Source organism: Pinus tabuliformis, chromosome 7 (assembly GCF_031772625.1).
Source record: "Pinus tabuliformis cultivar Carrire ecotype Pingquan chromosome 7, CPIR1, whole genome shotgun sequence".
NCBI lineage: Eukaryota > Viridiplantae > Streptophyta > Pinopsida > Pinales > Pinaceae > Pinus > Pinus tabuliformis.
The window spans coordinates 1,884,834,337-1,884,842,852 of NC_142293.1; positions in this window are offsets into that span (position 1 = coordinate 1,884,834,337).

Sequence of the window (8,516 nt, forward strand, 5' to 3'; positions counted from 1 at the left end):
ATCTACTGAATTTATGGGTTTTTTAAATTGGGAAAGTATATTGGGTTCATATTGGTAGGGGGTTAAATAATGTGATTTTTAGAGGTTTTTCCAATACGTAATCAAATTAAGGGAATTGTTTAATATTCCATGAATGCACGTGATATGTTAGAGGTTCACTGAGTGAAGCCCCCATGGACCAAGCTAGGCACCAAAGTGGTGTATGATACCCCTTTGTTTGTGGGACAAGGGACCCAACTCCGCGCAACAATTTGATTGCTATGTCTACGAAGGAATATATACTCTACCCCCTTAGTTTTGAACATGTGGCCTTTTAAGAGGAAACACATTCTCTTGACCATTACACCCAGTCAAGCTATATTTTGGTTTGTCAATTTACATTTTCATGATGTTTAGAAACTTTGTTGAAGGGGTCAATGCCACTTCAAAGATTTACATTTTGATAACAATGAAATTTAATCAAATCCATTATAGACGTTAACAATTCAACCAAATTTAAAATATTTAATGGTCACTTCTTCATTAAACAAATGAATTTGACAGTTCGTTCTTTTATAACCATTAAATTTTTTATATATATTAACCCTCTTTATTTCCAATCGATTCATAATTGTTTCAGGGTGTGTTTCGTTGTTTTATAACTGTTCTCATTTTTATATATATTAACCTTAGCGATTCATAATTTCTCCATGACACCCAACAAATGATTAAACGCGATGAACACCATGGTAACATAAATAATGCATTATTGTTTGTTAAAAAATTTGTATAATACAAATCGTATTGTAAAGAATTATTATTCATTAATTTTGTTTATTTTTTTCATTTTAGGTAAAACAATCATTCTGGTTTTTATATATATTAACCTTAGCGATTCATAATTTCTCCACGACACCCAACAAAAAATAGAAATACTCCATTATTGTTTTGTTAGCAAATTTGGATAATACAAGTCATATTGTAAAGATTTGTTATTCACTACTCATTTTGTTTATTTTTTTCATTTCAGTTAAAACTGAATAAGAGCCTATGTAGGTCAATGATGTTGGCACTACTGAGACTAGATGAAACTATTCCTAATCTTCCCGATGATGTCATTAGAGAGTGCTTCCTCAGAGTTCCATATAAATCGCACTAAACCTCAAATTTGTGTGAAAAAATATAAAGATATAGTAAGTACTCCAGGTTTTTATAAGTACTGGATGACCTCTCGAACAAGTGACCACTTGATCCATATGATTCAGTATTTCAGGCTTCGACTACGTTCGCAAGTTCCTTCTACATTTCTATGGACGCTCGGACACTAACACTAATATCATTTCATTTTTATTAATGTACGTTCTAGCATATGCAAATAAATTTAGATTTTTCTCAATTGTGTAAATTATCGAAGCATCACCAAAGATCGAAGATGCGAGTATCAACCACATCAATATACTGCTACTTGAGCCCAATAATCCTCCCAAAAATAGGTACTCTCAACTCTTGGTTGTGATTGTAGTTGTGGAAAGGAAAGCGGAGGCCAAAGAGGTCGCGAGAAATGCACTCACCATTATAGTGCCAAATGTTTTGAAATGAAACAAACTATTTCAACGAGATCCATCCCATTCATTCAGAAGAAACCCCTATCATTCACCATTGGAAAAGATTCACATAAAAAATCAACAAAATGGCCTACATAATCAAATAATTAAAGAATTTACATCATTACTCGAGTAAGTAGGAATGGATAAGAGTCAAATTACAAAACCAATGCAAGCCTGGTGAGGAGCCTGCCAATATTCAACAAAAGATGTAAATAAACCTCTATAGTTGATGTTACGAGGGCAAAACTAAGCTACAAATAAGTTGTTTTCAGATGACTCTGCACGACAAGGCTGGTATTTTTTCATGTTCTTCAAAACATTGTAATCCCATGAAGAATGACTGAAACCCTGGTTAGGAAATCCTCCACCATAATAAGAATTGTATGAAGCCATTTAAACGCTTGAAATACAATAGAAACAAATTGAATACCTAGAACTCAGGAACCTCAAGAAAGATCAAGTGAAACGATTGCAAGAACTATGAATTAGAGATGATTCTTGGTGTTATGAGGAGATACAACCTTTATGAGTGGATACAACCTTTCAATAGATCCACACAATCAATTACAGTGAAACAAGAACAATAGTTAACAATTAATTTTCTTAATTTTTTCAGGTTTATGTTTAATAATAATTAACGGTTTAATCTGAGGGTAGACCATTGTTCAATCGTCTAACAATTAATCTGATGGTGAACAATGGTGCAAAGTGGAATTTAGGAGAGTTCATCCCAGAGGGTGGTCAACAAGAAATATGGAGGAATTGTACTAAAACAACCTCTGATTTTGAAGGTACAAAATTACGATCTATTTCTTTATTTACGAGGCATTCATGTGCATTCATGTTGGCATAATCCGAAAAGTTATTTAACTTCAACACATTTGTAACACTCAAGGAAGTAGTATTGTAGTAAGATTTCATTATAACATGCCCTTGTCTTGTGTTAATATTTTTGTCTTTCAACGATTGTCAAAGAACCATTAATTAGTGCTATATGCTATTGTCTTACGACATTTCCTTTGCAACATCTGGTGCAATTGCTAGTATATAAAATCTAATGGATTAATGAAATCAAGAGATAATGTATTATAAACTCTGCGGATTTAAACCTAGGGATTATTTAATAATAATAGTAACAATAATATTATTATTATTAATAACAAAAATAATAGTAAACCTAAAATATTAATATTATAAATCTAAGAAATCAATAAACCCATGGGATTATTATGAAAAATTAATATTTTATAATATAATATTATTTGAGAATATTATTTTATCATATTAATATAAATTTTAAATCTATATCGTTAACCAAGTTTTTCAATTATATTTACTAGTGTGGTTTTGCATGTGATTGATATCAGCCTATATCAACAACATTTATTTAAATAAATATAATTATGCTAATAATATATTCATAAAAATAAACACACATGACTTGTAGTGCACCTAGATAGCCCATAAATTTTTAACGAATGCGAATTCACATCAAACATAACTCCAATGTTACAATGACTATAGTGAACAATAACATATACAACAATATTATTGCACTGAAATCTCCCAGAAGCTTTATTAGCCACCAATTCTACAGGAGTATAAACTCACCTAATACATAAATCCAGCGTTCTGTCTCACAACATCGAAACACAACACACAAGAAGACAAACCACAATACCTACTAGCTAAATATTATTTTACCTATATGTCAGCCTTCTCATTTCTAATTGCCAGCGAGTGGTGATGTCAACTTCTCTCTCCTCACGGATACAAATTCAAATAACTCGGACCGATCGGGCAATGCCTCCTTCACTTTGTTGCATTTACAAAATTGATCATCCCATGCACTTAATAGTGGCATTTTTTCACTACAACACAAAGGGGGGTTTAAAGAAAATAATTAAGACAATTTTTGAGTAAATTGTCTTAACTTGAGACAAAAGAAAACTTGTGTATTGTCTCAAATATTGTCTTTAAGCAGGTGTCTCAAATTAAATTGTCTTAAAATATTGTCTCTATAAAGGCAATATATAAAATAATCCTTTTTGTCTCCGCGGAGACAATTTAATTTTCATTTTTGTCTTTCTAGAGACAATAGTTGGGATTAAAGACATATTGTCTTTAAGGAGACAGTGTCTTTCATCCTAACTATTGTCTCTCTAGAGACAATAAAAAATTACATTCAAAGGCAATACAACATCACTTTTGAACCAATGCATTCACAAGTGCCAAGAAATAAACAATATTCAAGTTTTTTCTTCCAAGTTGTAGACATTGCATCGCTATTTGTCTTAATTCAGGATGAGTGATGCTTCAAGGCAACCAACAATCCAATGAGAAAGACCTCTTTTTAAGACCCCTTCGATGGTGAAAACTCACTAATGCAGCGATCCAAACTTTTTGAGTCTTTAAGCATTCCCAGTCCATGATTTATAAAAGAAAAAAGAAGGTTCAATTGTTCTTGTCCACTCTTCTTGATAGTAGTGAGAATGAATTTTCATCTTTAAATTTCTATTCAAAAGTTTAAATGAATTTCCCACCATAGCCTTCGGCTACGCGATTTTCTCCATTATTCTCACATTCTTCATTCTTGATGTCAGAATTGTTGCCTCCATTACATTCATTCACTCTCGATTCCAAATTTTATTTAATATTAACCTGACTTGTGCATTCATAATTTTTATGATAAGCATCTACTCAGCTTTGATGGGGGCTCTTCTTCTATCAAAGAATTCACAATGTCAGCATTTTCTTCACTTGCATTTCCGGCTTCCTTTGAATCTATAACCCTTAAATTACCTAAATATAACATAGGTGTGGATCCAAAACCTCCTCTATCATTATCCATAGCTAAAACATGGACAGTACGCCTAGCGTTTATGCAAAAAGATCAACAATACCCCTAGCAGCTAGCCTAAAGATCTAAAGATTCATCTCAAGAGAGCAAATAAATGGTGTCAATGTTCCTACATGAATGAAGACTTAAATATTTATTGTTTGAATTAATTTTTAATATGGTCCTCTTTTAATAAAAAAATTGTAGATTCCCTCATTTAGCTTTCGCTCTTTGCATCTGATGTAAAGTAGAATACAATGTAATTGCGCGACAAGATAAAAAAACTAATCATTGCTTCAAGTCAAACATTTTGTCTAATAATAAATATTCACAGTGATTGCATTCACACATACTGTGGTACTAGTTAGAGTTCCATTTCTTGAAGATCATCTCCAAAACTATCAGCGTGAATGTTCAAAACTATCATCCTGAATGTTGCTTTGTAAACTATGACCGATTTTCTTGTATATGTTGTTTTTGTTTCCTCCATAAAAAACTTACGATTGTTTGAACACCATGGAATAATGTGGAGGCAAATAGGTGGTGGAGAAGACAAGGATACATACACATACTCACCATATCCTGACCTCTCTGCATCTAATTTTATACGATTAGAGAAGTAACCAGGGACCCTTCCTGAAATGTTTGAAAACGTTCAAAATTTATTTCCCTCTCGTGTTCTGAGAGATTCAGGTTCCTCAGATTTTTTAATTGAATGTAGATATCCACCACTCCATGAAGCAGTCCTCTAGTGTGAAGAAAACGTCACAATTCCATTTTTAGTAAACTGTGTAACATTGTTTGCAGTTGAATACTAATGCATGGATCCAACGCCTCTAGAAAATGTCCTCGCTGATCCAGACTCTTGACATGAAACAATTGGGACATCTGAAGAATATTTAGTTGCAAATGTGCATGTTGCTCCTAATCCATTTTCATTAGAAATCTCATCTACTTCATTAGAGTTTAAATCAAAAGAAGTTGCAGGTTTGGGGATAATCTTTTTTTCTAGTCTCCATAACAATTTTTCCATTGTTAGTTTGTTAGGGTCCCACCCTAACCCCCTTATTTATGTCATGGGATCACGTCATAGTCAAGATTCAATAAAGCCCATATTAATATTTGTAAGCGGTTAACCCGCAATTAATGACGGGACCACAGTTAGTTGCAAATGGGCCGTAGTATTAGATAGACGGTCTTAATAAAACCCACGGTATTGGCCTGTGGTATTGCATGTATGAGTCATATATAAAGGATAGAGACTCCCTGCGAGGAGCATTGTGTCTTGTCTTTGTAATCGAGCTTTGCTCTATTGGAGGTTGCCCCCTCGAAGAGGCATGTGAAAATTGCTCACTGAATAATAAAATCATTGCTATTCTGTGTTCTGGGTATCTTTTCTTCGCATATTCTGTATTTGGGTATTAATTTTCAGGTTAAGAGCATAACAAGTGGTATCAGAGCACTTTCCAGGGCTCGGTGGGATCTCCAATTTTTAGCAATTTTTTTTTATTTGGCTAGAGACGTGTTCCGGCGTCTTTAAACCACGGGATTTGTCGTTAAGCGCATAAACCTGCGGATTTGGGGAGGCATGCATGCAGGAAATACAAGAGGTGGTCACGTCTGTTGGATTCCCTTGTAACCCCTGTGGTTACCCCTTCGAGTAGTAGCGAATTCGACAGAACCGCGCACTGACTGTCTTCCACGTACCCTCTGGGTATATAGGAAGCCCCCTAGGCTCCCTTGAAACCTCGCCATAGATAAACCTTCGGCCGTCTTGTGGCTACAGTACACCGAGAACAACACTCGGAGAGATGACTCGCCCGTACGATAGGGTAGTCGGGTTGTACAGCTAAGGGTACGGTCGATCCTCCTTAGTTAGAGCCCTGAAACATTGGGCTGAGTACTACTGTCAGACCCTTATGTATATTGCGATCTGTAGCACCTGACACTCCTCTAGACCATAGTTCCCTTTTTTATCGGGGGATCACACATCATCTATTCCAGATCCGCGTGTGCAAAGACGTGCCGCAGCAGCAGACATCAGTCCCGCAGCTCCATCAGATCCGCAGCAGCAGTTGTTCCACCATTCAGATCTCTCATATCCACCAGATCGGAGTTGTTGTTAAGGGTTCCTATACCGGGGTCTACTTTTCGCAGGACTTTTGGCAGCATTGACATTTTGAGGATTTGGCGACTGCAGTATTGATAAAGAAGGAGTAAAACTCCGTTAGGAGTTTTCCTAAAAAAAAAGTCTGAGATCTTCCGGGGTGCTTATTGGTGATCTAGCCCATCAGAATCAGGACGACGAGCTGTGCAAGGTGGTACCATTCAATTTATTAGAAAAAAAAATTTTAGCGGTCCCAATTTTTCATCCGATTGGTGTATGGTAGAAACTAGAGCTCAAGCGACGACCAATGAAAGGATGGAAAAAATTGAAGACACTGTGAAAACCATCCACACTGCGATGAACTCCCTCCAACGTGAGATTAACGGACTAAGTCTCCGGGTACAGGAAGCACTCTCAAAGGGCAAGGAACCAGCCCACGAGGAGGCGTACAAGGGCCATGAATACCATGAGGGTGAGTCGAGCCACTCTCCTCACGTCTGGCACACCCATCCACCAACCAGTCAGCGACCTCCCAAGTTGGATATGCATAAATTTGACGGTTCTCACACGTCAACATGGCTAGCACAAATGGAGTAGTATTTCAAATTGAATCATATCCTAGATGATTGGACTAAGCTTATGGTGGGGACCATGTACTTGGACAATGAACGATGGCAATGGGGGGAATGGCATCAGAGTTGCAATGGACCTTTTCAGAATTGGGACCAATTTACCAAAGCTCTTCGAAATCTCTTTGAATAGGAAGACTCTTTTTTGTGGCATCTCACTAAGCTCCGACAGACGGGTACAATGGATGAATATATTACCGCTTTTGAAGCCTTAGCCTTTCGCACTAAGGGTCTCACAGATGAGTTCTACATGGAATGTTTTATTAGCGGTCTTAAAGAAGCCATCAAAGCTCCAGTTCTACTCCACCACCCTCCCACGTTGACAGAGGCTTGCCAGGTAGCTCGTAAGGTGGAACGTGCATTAGCAACACAATACAACCGCCCCAATTTCCCCGCTAAAGGTCGTCCCCCACAGGTTCCCAACACGACTCAGACACTTAAGATTCAAAAGGTGTCACCTATGGAAATGGCCGAAAGAAGGAAGCAAGGACTATGTTACTACTGTGATGAAAAATATTCCTCGGGTCATAAATGCAAGGAGCCCAATTTTTTTCAAATAGATGCCATTGACTACAGCTCCACCGAGGAAGATCCACCACTTGAGGAACCGGAGGCGATCGAAGAAGACAATCAAAAGGAGATTGTATCTGACGAACCAGTTATTTCGCTAAATGCGTTGGTAGGAATTTCTTCCCCTCAAACTCTCAAAATCAGGGGTTTTCTTAAACATCGCCCAGTAGTAGTCTTGATTGATAGTGGAAGTACCCATAATTTCATCCATAAAAAAATCGCAGAAGTAGTGCATTGTTTTGTACGGGCAGTCTCTAACTTCCAAGTCCAAATTGCAGATGGGGGCACAATGAAATGTGAAGGCCGCTGTGAAAATTTCAAACTTCAAATGGGGGATTATCAGTTAAAAACCCACATGTTTTCCATACACATGGGGGGTTGTGACATTGTCCTAGGCGCTGAATGGCTCCGCACTCTTGGGCCAATCACAATGGATTTCCAGGAGTTATATATGAGTTTTAAGCACAACAACTCCACACATACCCTTCGTGGACTCCAAGCGGGAGCCCCCCCAATCATCAGCTCGCATAGGATGGAAAAATTGTTAAAAAACGACCATCATGGAGTGGTCGCTCAATTTAATGCCACCCAGGTAGTCGAAACCCTGTCTCTACCAATTCATCATGAGATGCAACAGATTTTAAATAACCATAGGACGGTCTTTGACAAGCCTCATGAGCTTCCACCCTTGCGAGGGGAACATGATCATAGCATCACCTTGCTTCCAGGGGCCCAATCCCCAAATGTGCGGCCATACAGATATCCGTTCACGCAAAAGAATGAAA